Here is a 13,484-nt window from a genome sequence, read left to right as displayed (position 1 = left end):
AGAAAAAGTTAGCTGTTGTTTAAAATTAAAGTATTCGCATTTATTTATTTAATTTTTCGTATAATAATAAATGTTTCCCGTTGTTCGAGGTAATATGTCTTTTTTTGACAAAACTAATTAATTTTTGGATTTTTATTTCATTTTTTTCGAAAAATCTATATTTTAAAAATTAATTTATGATTTTTCTGAAATTTAATTTTTAAGGTTTGATAAATATTCATTAAGAATGACAAAATTGTATTTTTTTTGTTTAATGTTTGAACAAAATTATATACAAATTTTTGCTTTTTGAAAAAACCGATTGAAGATTTTCAATTTTTTTAAAATTATTTTTATAAATATAACAAAATCAATCAAAATTTCATTTCATTAAAAATTTTCTTAAAAAAAAATTAAGTGTATTTTGTAGGAATGAAATTATTTCTCATTAATTCTATGTGCAATTTTATTGAAATTAAAATATTAAACAAAAATAAAAGATTGTTTAACTAAATTTTAAAGGATTCTTTTTCTTTTGGCATAGATATTCTACAGGAGATGGTTGTTTAGATGCCAGAAATTAACAAGTTCATGATGAGAGAGTAAGAACCCATGCAGAAATCTGCTGAATTTAAAATAGATTCTATTTGTTTTTACCATGTTTGTACAATGCAACACTTTGTTAAAATATAATTCTACTTTGAGTTAGGTATTAAACAGATTTTGAAAGTATAGTAAGGCAATCACCATACCAAACACAATTAAAACCCATTGAAAATTATAGAGATTTCTAACAACTTTTTGTCTTTCGCTTTGGTTTTTTGACAGATTCTGGTTTACTCTTTCTTTCATGTACCTACTCATTTCAATTAAAACATATTAAAAACCACCGAGTGTGGTTGAAAATTTGCAGCTAGCTTTCCGTCTTTTATAGTTAGTATGAAGTCGTAGTGAATAATACAAAAATAATTCAAAATTTAAAAAAAAGAGGTTGTCTGTAAAGTCGGTTTACGGACGATAATTTTACGTGATAACGTCGTAAGAAAACAGGTTGTGTGCTTTTGTTTAAAATGAGTCAATTGAAGCGTTTATTTATTTCAAACAATTATAATTTACAAGAAAAAGCTAAAAAAAATTACCTTTTTTCTTTTCTCATTACATGAATTTTTTTTTTTAAAAGCTTACAAAAAAAAATTAGACCATTAAAAAGCCAATTTTTTCTTCTAAAGAATAAAACCATTTTTTAATTTTTAAAATGCGCAAAAAGTATTAAAATAATTTATTAAAAACAATCATTTCTTATGAAAAAAAAAGAAAAAATCACTTCGTTTTTTTTGATATAACAACCTATAATAAATTTTATACCACCTGAAAGCTTATTGCCTCAGCTCAAAATATATATATATCAATCATGTCTATTAGACATCTACAAAAAGAGCTAGAATATTTGAACTCGATCAATTTTCATAAAAAAAAAAACAAAAACAAACATATAATTTTATCTTCTCACGCTATTGAATCAATTTTTTTTAGAAAACCTATAAAAAATTGTATATCATGTAAAAGCTTATAATTTCACCTTTCATATGAAGTTTCAATCTTATTTCTAGGATGCCTAGAAAAAAAGTTAGAATTTTTTAAAGCCAACCATGTCGATATTCGAAATTGAGATTACGGTACTTCCCACGACACTGGTGGCTGTTAATGATCAACAGATCTCGACAGGTGTTTTGAGGTATTTCGTAAGTGTAGCTTCTAGTGAATGTATAGTTATGTGTGATATATCAAATAAAAGGTAATATCATTAGCTCAGGAAAATTAGTCAAAATATGGGCATGAAATCGCATTTTTCGCGGGACAAAATTTTTTTCATGGAATGTGTTCGGGTGGTTGTCCTTATCATAAAAGTCAATTTGTTGGGATAATTGGAGGTTGGGAACAGCCGCCATCTTGGAAAAGAGATTGGTATCGTTTTTATTGAATAGCTCCATTATTATTCATTTTAACAAAAACTGACAAAGGTAAGACTTATTAACAATAAAATTATCTAAAAAATCATATACAAAACAATTCCGTGAGTTGATTAAATAAAAATTTATAGTTGGTCAAAGTGCGTGTTTGTATCGCAAGGTTGGGGCAAAATGACATTTGTTCATATATCTGACGAACTTATGATTTGTTTGGATAATTCTGCAAAAATGAATTATAGTATTTATAATTATCTATAAAATGAGACCACAATCGTTATTGTGACCATCATATTGTAGAAGTAATCTAACTCCGAAACTCTCCATGTACTAGGCAAAAGTGAGAAAAAAGCTAGTTTTTTGCTAGTAGGCCGAGCAAAATTTTGGGAGTAGAGAGTGAGAAAAAAGCTAGTTTTTTGCTAGTAGGCCGAGCAAATTTTGGGAGTAGAGGTACAACCAAAATATAAGTACGCAGTTTTGCAGCCATACGCGTCTTAATATCGATTTCAAATGTCTGACAACTCTAATTTTTTGCTTTATGCGGTTTTCGGGGGGTTAAATAACTTAAGTTTTCCACTTAATGTGAATGGGCTAAATTTATACTATTTCCGATTATAAATATTTAAGCTGATTCTCTATCATTTTTCCTAAATCTGGACACCTCAATCTCTGCGATCGGGTTAATAGAACTCACGATATAAGCTTTTTTAACTAACCATATCACGCTTTTCAATTCAAATAAACAAACAAAATCTAAACAAAAAAACCTCTAAAACATAATCGCATCAACCGCTTATATCTTGAGTTCTATTGGTCACATCCTCAAGATTGGGGTGTCTAGATTTAGGAAAAATAATAAAGCACGAGCTTGTATATTTATAATTTCAAAAAGTATAAATTTAGCCCATTCACATTAAGTGGAAAACTTAAGTTATTTAACCCCCCGAAAACCGCATAAAGCAAAAAATTAGAGTTGTCAGACATTTGAAATCGATATTAAGACGCGTATGGCTGCAAAACTGCGTACTTATATTTTGGTTGTACCTCTACTCCCAAAATTTTGCTCGGCCTACTAGCAAAAAACTAGCTTTTTTCTCACTTTTGCCTAGTACATGGAGAGTTTCGGAGTTAGATTACTTCTACAATATGATGGTCACAATAACGATTGTGGTCTCATTTTATAGATAATTATAAATACTATAATTCATTTTTGCAGAATTATCCAAACAAATCATAAGTTCGTCAGATATATGAACAAATGTCATTTTGCCCCAACCTTGCGATACAAACACGCACTTTGACCAACTATAAATTTTTATTTAATCAACTCACGGAATTGTTTTGTATATGATTTTTTAGATAATTTTATTGTTAATAAGTCTTACCTTTGTCAGTTTTTGTTAAAATGAATAATAATGGAGCTATTCAATAAAAACGATACCAATCTCTTTTCCAAGATGGCGGCTGTTCCCAACCTCCAATTATCCCAACAAATTGACTTTTATGATAAGGACAACCACCCGAACACATTCCATGAAAAAAATTTTGTCCCGCGAAAAATGCGATTTAATTTACTAATTTCCCTGGGCTACATCAGGATGCTCAATTTTTTTCTGCACTAGTTCAAAAGATATAGCCTGTTTAAAAATAGAACTTTATTTTACCGTTATCTCAAAATTGTGTTTACAAAATTCATTGAAATTTTGCACAGATATAGTCCTGTCTATTACCTATCTACAATATAAATTAAATAATTTATTTATCTGTTGAAGAAAAAAAGATAAAAATAAAAAACTGTTAAAAACGGTATAAAAACTTTGGACAAAAAAAACTTGTTTTTCCCGTTATTCGGTTAATTAAAATACCAATTTCTTGCACATGTATGCGCACGGTCATAGAGTACATGCTTTATAAGTTTGAGATTTTTTGAATGCTACGAAAAATTAAAAAAAAAAATAAAAACTCACCCAAAAATACCCCAAAAAAGTAGATGTTTTTCAAAAAATCCGTATGAGAACCCTAAAATTTTTTTATTATCTTTCGAATGAAGTTTTCCAAATAGTCAAAAAAATGCCCCCTACCTATAATCAGTACTTCGTCAAAGGTCTATTTCATGTTTTAGTTTTAGAAAACCATTTACAACTTGGTTTTGAAATTTTTTAGAATTTTTTTCAATATTATTGTCAGTCTTGTAATGAATTTATCTATCGATTAAAAAAAAAATTCAACTCTTTACATTGCTAATTTTTTGCAATTTTGTTTTACCCCTATCTACCCTATTTAAAGATGGAATTTGTTAACATCCTTCAAATGTATTCATCTTTAGTTTATTATCTTTTAAATAAGCTATAGAAGATTTTTGTATCTCTAACAGTTTATTTTTAATTTTGAATTGAAATTTTTGCCACACTGCGAAAGTGCGAGATTGGAACTGTAGAAAATGGCGTCATTTTTTTGTGGGGGCTGCCATGGTTCATCGATTTATAAGACGGTATCACGTCAAAAAACGGAAAATATTCGAAAAGAAATCGAAATGTTTATATTCACCTAATCCTGATACCTACAAAGATTTTTCGAAAAAAATCGAAGGAGATCAAACTAAAAATTATAAAATTAAAAATTATAAAATTTTTGTAGTGACTGTGAGCCACAAAAAGCTAAGCGTATTTAGTAAGTATAGTTCCAGGACTTAACTTGGCTAAATTATTTCAGTAGTCTATACAATTTTTATTATAAAAAAAGAGTGTGTGTACACATGTACACGCGACTGAAGTTATACTTCTCATTCAGTATATGTAAATGAATTTCATTTGATATTTTTAATTTCTATTATTAAATTAATTAATCCACACATCGTTTTTTTACATTTTTATCAAGTGAACAATAAATTAATTCTTTCATCCTCCTTGCGTCCATGTAGTTTTCAATTTATTCTGTGAAATTTACACATGTTGTGCGGTTCAGAACGTACGGTATACGCTTAACGAAACTAAATGAATTGAGCATAAAATGTGCGATATGGTTATTTTATGAGAATTGTGTGTGCTTCAGCACTAGTAGTAGCAATATGGAACTTGCAGAGTTGCTACAAAGCTCAAAAGTGAGCTGAGCTCAGCTCACAGCTCAGCTCAAATTTTGAGCTAGCTGACTTTTGAGCTATGTACCATAGCTCAGCTCATTTGAGCTGAGCTGAAAGTCAGCTGAGCTGATGGTTGAGCTGAGCTGTTGGGTGAGCTAAAGTAAAGTGAGCTGAGCTGAGCTGTGATGGGTGAGAGGATACATTGATTTTTATTTGGAAAGTATAATGAAATATGAAGATATTTTAAACTTTTATAAAACACCATAGCTCAAGATGTTTGGTTCTAGTTATTAATGGAATTATTTTAACACATGGATATTTTTATAAATAAAACAGATAATTTTTCGTGATCTTTCTCTTGGTTTTTTTAACCCTAGAAAGATAATCATAATATACGTCTCAGAGACGTATGATTCTAAAAAAGATTTTTGGTCTTATGTTAACACTTTTTGTCATATTTATTTAACTCATTACTTAGATTATTTTAAAGAAGTGATATAATAAATGAAATCAATTTAACAAAAACCCAGAAATTTGAATTGAATTAGATAAAACAGTTCTTTACACGCCATACGTCTTACAGACGTAGATTATCTTTCTAGGGTTAATAGTAAATATATTTCTATTTTTTTTAGTAAAATATTTCTTTTTTAGTCATAAAAAAAATCAGGTACAATCCGGTTTTACGACTTTTTTCAAAATTCCGAGAAAATCGCTTTTGAAAGTTGGGGTAAATTTTTTTGTCGAAAAATCCCCGAATCTTTGAACGCTCCTGGAAGCTAAACCGCTTGAGAGCAATTTTTGGGAGTGGTGCCAAATGATAGCTTGTGTCATGGGCCTACGCTTTGCACATTATCAGATTTTTAAAAAATCGCCTTCCATGTTAAACCGCCACATCATGCCTTTTTTTTCAGAATCGGGCTTAACTTTTTTTTTACCTTTAAGTTCTCCTGGTTTGAGAACGCGTGTACCTACAGGGATGGAAGTTGTACCCAAATGTAGGTTAGAGTCCCCGCTACCTTTTGGCATCAAAAAAATTTTTTTCATTTTTTTCAAAATTCCGAGATATAGGCGTTGGAAGGCTTTGATCTAGAGACAGGGGAGTGGTGCCATATGAAAGCTTATATTCTCAGCTACCCGAAAGTGGTATAATCCGGTTTTTCGATTTTTTTCAAAATTCCGAGAAAATCGTGTTTGAAAGTTGGGGTAAATTTTTTTTTTCGAAAAATCCCCGAATCTTTGAACGCTCCTGGAAGCTAAGCCGCTTGAGAGCAATTTTTGGGAGTGATGCCAAATGATAGCTTGTGTCATGGGCCTACGCTTTGCACATTGTCAGATTTTTAAAAAATCGCTTTGCATGTTAAACCGCCACATCATGCCTATTTTTTCAGAATCGGGCTTAACTTTTTTTTTACCTTTAAGTTCTCCTGGTTTGAGAACGCGTGTACCTACAGGGATGGAAGTTGTACCCAAATGTAGGTTAGAGTCCCCGCTACCTTTTGGCATCAAAAAATTTTTTTTCATTTTTTTCAAAATTCCGAGATATAGGCGTTGGAAGGCTTTGATCTAGAGACAGGGGAGTGGTGCCATATGAAAGCTTATATTCTCAGCTACCCGAAAGTGGTATAATCCGGTTTTTCGATTTTTTTCAAAATTCCGAGAAAATCGTGTTTGAAAGTTGGGGTAAATTTTTTTTTTCGAAAAATCCCCGAATCTTTGAACGCTCCTGGAAGCTAAGCCGCTTGAGAGCAATTTTTGGGAGTGATGCCAAATGATAGCTTGTGTCATGGGCCTACGCTTTGCACATTGTCAGATTTTTAAAAAATCGCTTTGCATGTTAAACCGCCACATCATGCCTATTTTTTCAGAATCGGGCTTAACTTTTTTTTTACCTTTAAGTTCTCCTGGTTTGAGAACGCGTGTACCTACAGGGATGGAAGTTGTACCCAAATGTAGGTTAGAGTCCCCGCTACCTTTTGGCATCAAAAAATTTTTTTTCATTTTTTTCAAAATTCCGAGATATAGGCGTTGGAAGGCTTTGATCTAGAGACAGGGGAGTGGTGCCATATGAAAGCTTATATTCTCAGCTACCCGAAAGTGGTATAATCCGGTTTTTCGATTTTTTTCAAAATTCCGAGAAAATCGTGTTTGAAAGTTGGGGTAAATTTTTTTTTTCGAAAAATCCCCGAATCTTTGAACGCTCCTGGAAGCTAAGCCGCTTGAGAGCAATTTTTGGGAGTGATGCCAAATGATAGCTTGTGTCATGGGCCTACGCTTTGCACATTGTCAGATTTTTAAAAAATCGCTTTGCATGTTAAACCGCCACATCATGCCTATTTTTTCAGAATCGGGCTTAACTTTTTTTTTACCTTTAAGTTCTCCTGGTTTGAGAACGCGTGTACCTACAGGGATGGAAGTTGTACCCAAATGTAGGTTAGAGTCCCCGCTACCTTTTGGCATCAAAAAATTTTTTTTCATTTTTTTCAAAATTCCGAGATATAGGCGTTGGAAGGCTTTGATCTAGAGACAGGGGAGTGGTGCCATATGAAAGCTTATATTCTCAGCTACCCGAAAGTGGTATAATCCGGTTTTTCGATTTTTTTCAAAATTCCGAGAAAATCGTGTTTGAAAGTTGGGGTAAATTTTTTTTTTCGAAAAATCCCCGAATCTTTGAACGCTCCTGGAAGCTAAGCCGCTTGAGAGCAATTTTTGGGAGTGATGCCAAATGATAGCTTGTGTCATGGGCCTACGCTTTGCACATTGTCAGATTTTTAAAAAATCGCTTTGCATGTTAAACCGCCACATCATGCCTATTTTTTCAGAATCGGGCTTAACTTTTTTTTTACCTTTAAGTTCTCCTGGTTTGAGAACGCGTGTACCTACAGGGATGGAAGTTGTACCCAAATGTAGGTTAGAGTCCCCGCTACCTTTTGGCATCAAACATTTTTTTTTCATTTTTTTTCAAAATTCCGAGATATAGGCGTTGGAAGTTGGGGCGCTCACTTTCAGCTCAGCTCACTTTCAGCTCAGCTCAAATGAGCTAAGCTATGGTACCTAGCTCAAATTTGAGCTGAGCTGTGAGCTGAGCTGAAATGTTAGCTTTTTGCAACCCTGGCAACTTGCCACACGCAACTTGCCACATACAACTTGCCACATGCAACTTGCCACATGCAACTTGCCACATACAACTTGCCACATGCAACTTGCCACATGAAACATGTAACTTGCTACGTGTTGTGTGTTTTATGTTTGCCGTACTGTGGCGTACTGCATTTTTAAATACTAAAGTACTGCGTACTCTAAAGGTGAAACGACAGCCCTGCTACCCAGGGTGATCGCGTCATAATCCCTTTGACATTCTTGTCAAAAAGTAAATTTTCATACCCACCCTCCCATAAGAAGTATAACTTCAAAAATTTTTTCACATGTTTTCATTGTAGCTTCAAGGATTGAGGAATCTAATTTTCTTTTAACATCAAAAACGACATAAAAAAAAAACAATAAAATCGAACGTACCTACTTCCTTGTTCCGTTTATAGTTTCAGGCTACGTATATGAGAATGATGGTATATATGATGGAAGATGAAAAGAATTGTTTGTTTTGTTTAAGTAATACTTTAATCTTGTTCAAATAAGAAATTTTGATTTTTCATGTGTATGTCAAATAAAAGATGTTCTTGTGAATACAAAACACTGTATGATACTTGCGTTAGTCGTTTATGAGAAAAAAAGTATATCTTTGGCACGATATTAATGTTTAAGACCTCTATAAATCGTAAAAGTTTTTACTTCCCTTTACCACGTTTTTCATTTAATTTTATTTAATTAAGATAACAAATTAAACAACTCTTTGAAAAATCTAAAATATTTTTGATCAAACAAAAATTCCCCATCAAATCTGCAACAACAACAGTCGTAATAGTTCATGATGATGGATATAAATTACGATATCCATTTAAGAGTAAATTTAAATATTCCGCAGGTGAAAATAACCGTTTCCCTTTCATCAAATAATTAACATAATCCCCTTTCACATTCATTTTAATAATATTTCCAATTAAATTTGTTAAATGGCGTTTAATCACTCACCAAAATGTTTTCAAAAAGAATAGCTAGGCAGGCAGATATACAAAAAAGTATATTTAAACGAAATATGAAACTCGTACATGCGGGATTACATTAATTACTTTCTTATTTGCCATCCGCATCCCACATTGCAAATACTCTACTCAACACACAGACAAACAAACAAAACACCTGAGAAACAAGATGCTGCTGTTTCTGACACTTTATGCGCAAGGATCAAGGAAAGAAGAAGGGTGCAAATTTATTCACGAAAATGTTTTAAAAGTGGAATATTTTAAGTTTTTCGGAGATTCAAGAGAGAGAGAGAGAGAGATGGATGTATAAAAATGTAATTAAGTTGGATTTAAAAAGCTTTCTCTTCAAATTAATTCAATATTTTCTCTGCTGAAATCCACACAAAAATAGAACTAAATTTTCATTTTAATCAAAAACTTAAAAGATTTATTTTTATGAAAGACACAGATAGGTACTCTAAAGGATTAAAAAATTAACAAAAAATAAAATAATAATGAAAATCAAAACACCTACTGAAGATTTTGACAAATTTTTAATGAATTAGGATATAAGTACTGCCTACCCACGGAGTGAGTCATTCGCGCGAAACAGTCAGTAGGAGGAGGAATATAATTTTTTTAGGATAGTTTTTAATAATTTTGTGGTATAGTTTGGCATTATTATCAAATTTGTATGTTTAATTTTTATAGGGCAAACCGACGAAGTTATGAATACCAGAGTTATGCGCGACAGAGTTACACGCGTCAAAATTACGCAAAATCGAAGTTACGTAAAACCGAAGTTATGAAAGACCTTTACAAAAACTTACAGAACGTTACTTTTGGTGTAACCTTTGATTTTAAATAATTTTTTTCCAAATTAAGTCTTTTTTAGAAAATCCCCCCTCCCGGCTAAACGGAGGGGAATAGACCCCCCCCCGTCCATAAAATTTTTTTTCTTTCCTTGACTCAATCTATACGCTCTAGCTTTTTGGTACGTTCCTCACGTATATCCCTCATCTCAATGGTTGCCAACCCAAAAACCACGTTTCATAGCTTTGGTGTTCATAACTCTGGTTTTTCATAACTTTGGTTTTTCGTAACTTCGGTCTTTCATAACTTCGGTTTTTCGTAACTTCGGTTTTGCGTAACTTTGCCGCTCGTAACTCTACTCTGGTATTCATAACTCCGTTACCATTTCATTTTTTATACATCTTGAAATTAAAATAAGTTTTCCAACAAAAGTCTTACATTCAGTACCAAAAAGTGTGATATAGCGAATTATTCTATCTTGTGATACTTGTTTATGTAAATAAATCAATTGTAAAATTTTTTCAAAGAAATACGTATATTTGAGAATTTGTACTCACCGGATTCATATAAACGGAAAAGTGATCTGAAAATATAAAAAAAAAAGAAAATTCTTAAAAAAATACATTATTTTTGAAAGAAATTTAATAAAAAAAATTGTAGGTATAGTTTTTACTAGTAGTTTAGTGACCGCCTTGACGTTTTTTTTTAAATAAGAACCTTTAAGGATTCTATAGGTGGTTTCACTTTGTAAAATTTATGGTCAAAAAATAGGACATGCAAATGTGATTGACTTATTTTAATTTTTTTGGTAAAGTATGTATGTGGTTATGATATTCAGCCATAAATAGAACATGGCGTAACAACAGATGATTCTTTTCAGAGGACAAAAAAAGATGACCCACCAATGTAGAGTATTTTAAAATTTTCCAAGCTTCTTAAAAAATGTCCCCATTGAAAGCCGAATGCTAGTAAACAAAAAACAAAAAACTAAGAAAAAAAGCAGACGTAGCGCAGTGACATAGCGCCCAGGGTAATAACACATTTTTTTTTACATATTTTATATTTAAGGGATATAATGCCCAAATTCATTGAGGCACAAATGTCCCAAATTCAATTTTCAGATTTTCTTGAAATAAAAATTTTTTTTTTTTTTTTTTCAAAAACACACTAAAGTCAATTAAAATCACCCTACAAAGTTCTTGATCACGACTTTTTTTTTGTTTTTTGCCCACCAGTGTAATCTTACGAACTTAAAGAACGAACTAAAGAAAAATTTTAATTATACAAGCGTGCATGAAAGCCTTCCGGATTTGGTGTGGGAGAAAATTTCATTGGTTGTTCATGTTCAGTCTAATGTGAATCGTTGAAAGTTAATGTGTACATGCAATGTTCTTCGAACGTTATTGACATCGAACTCATGAGGAAGCAAAAAAAAAAAAAATTGCTAAGATGGCTGGTAAACATCAAGTAAATTGATACTCATATGCACTAACCCCATTGTGCACAACTAATTTGACTAATTTTCAGACATCTGTAGAACATCGTAGCGCAATAGTTAATCCAATTGATTGTTATACGCCACAGGTTCTGGGTTCAAATCCAGCCTCCACCACTTAGACATCGTTTTCAGAGGCACTATCATTGAATAATTATATATAGAAGTGACACCGATGATTTCTAGCGCCACAAAATTTTATTTTTTTTCGGCAACCAGATGTACTAAAAAATCCCCAGAGAGAATGGGGCTTGTCCTAGAAAATTATGTTTCCAAAAATTTGTTTATAAAAAAGGAAATTTCACTAATACAAACATTAGAAAACAAATATCAAATAAAAATAAAACGTATAGACACGTCGACATCCTATAACAGAAAAAAAAATAAGGAAATTTTACTCACACATAAAACATAAAACAAATATAAATCTTATCGACACATCGACATTCTATAAATGAAAAAAGAAAATATGGAAATTTTACTCATACATACAAAATTACACAAATATCAAACAAAAATATTGAAAAGTTATTTGACATTATAAATGTATCCATAGTAACTCGAAACTAAAAACAAAAACTTTTTATTAACGACGAGAATTTGAACAAAATTAAATAATTATTGTTATATATCCTAGGCACGTTATAGCTTATAGGGCATGAAAGTTACCCGTATTTCAATTGTTCTATTAGCGTAGGTGACAAGGTGATTGCTCTTTACTTTTGCTCTTTGAGTTCGTATCCCTACAAAGATTGCTATTTTTTTATATTATATTTTTTTTTTTTGCAATATTATGAAATGCGTAACAACTAGCGCCGTTTTTGCTGAATCGAAACTTAAGCAAAAGTTTTTGTTCAAAATAAATTATTTAAGGTTCGTTTCAGCAAATGGGTCTTAATGAAAAAAGAAAAGCGTTAAGAAAAACTCAACGTAATATTGTAAATCAGGTAAGAGCTCAAACCAATAAGTCGATTTGGCTCAAACTTTTTGTTAATTTTTGATTCCAAGGAGAAGAAATTGAAATTTTTTAATGGTACCAACTAGAGATGCTGCGAATAATGATTCGGCCGAATACCGAACAATCGACCACCCTTATACATTTACTTACTATTAGGCTAACCTACACCTGATAACTTTACTTCATGACAAATAAATTTGCGCCAAAGAATTCTGAATAAGAAGCTTTATTCACCAAAACTTATAATTAGCAAATTTTATTTTCTACGGGCCTTACCAATAATCAAATTTAAGGCTGACTTAAATATTTAACTGAATTTATTTCACCCTACCAATAAACAATTTAATACTCAGGTACAAGGCAAACGCTCGGCTAAATTTAATAGTTGAGTTTCATAACGAGTGCAGCTTTTAACCTGAATTGTTTTTATACACAAGTCCAAAAAGTTAAATGAACAAAGCAGAATGCGTGATAGCTCCAACAAGTACCTATTCAATTTGATTTCTTCTAAGATAGATTTGTAGAAAAAAAATTTCAAAATCGTTGGAACCTTATAAATAATTTAAAAAAAAATTATTCAAAAGTAAAATTGGTATGCAATTTCGTAGAAATCACTAATCAACATTCAAAACTAAAATGTCAAAAAAATTTAATTTCCGGTTTTTGAAAATTTGATTTTTCAAAAAAAAGTGTTCAATTTTTTTTTTATCCAAAAACTATTATTTTTCCAAATTTTCTTACTGTTTTATATTTAAACTATATAAATACTTTTGTATAAAAAATTTTAATGATTGCCCAAAAACTATTTTATAATTTTTTTAAACAAAATTCGTACCGTTTTCGAGAAAATTAAACATTTCCGAAATTGGTATATGACAGGTATCGTTATTTTTGGTAAACAAAATTAGTTCTAAAAACCCCTCTGGAGAGTTTCCAAAAAAATGCTTCATACCAACTTTGATGTTAATCGGTAGATCCGTTTAAAAAAAATCTACTGTTAGTATCCTCCAATGGAACAGGGCTATATTAATGCCATGTCTGATTGTTATCTCAACTTTTTTTTTGTGAGAATGCATATAGCTTGACTATATAGTATCATGACAAAATAAAAAAC

At 31.2% G+C, this 13,484-nt stretch overlaps 1 protein-coding gene across 1 annotated transcript in view; it reads right to left on the bottom strand.

The window, feature by feature from the left end:
* LOC129916581 (octopamine receptor beta-3R-like) overlaps positions 1–13,484 on the bottom strand; it is a 246,081-nt gene that overhangs the window by 142,023 nt on the left and 90,574 nt on the right. The window contains exon 3 of the mRNA XM_055996602.1: positions 10,475–10,500. The gene's annotated coding sequence lies outside the window, so the exon portion shown is untranslated. The remainder of the gene's footprint in view (positions 1–10,474; positions 10,501–13,484) is intronic.

The sequence above is a fragment of the Episyrphus balteatus genome, chromosome 3 (genome assembly GCF_945859705.1).
Source record: "Episyrphus balteatus chromosome 3, idEpiBalt1.1, whole genome shotgun sequence".
In the NCBI taxonomy this organism is placed as follows: domain Eukaryota; kingdom Metazoa; phylum Arthropoda; class Insecta; order Diptera; family Syrphidae; genus Episyrphus; species Episyrphus balteatus.
This window is presented reverse-complemented; position numbering and strand designations above follow the sequence as displayed.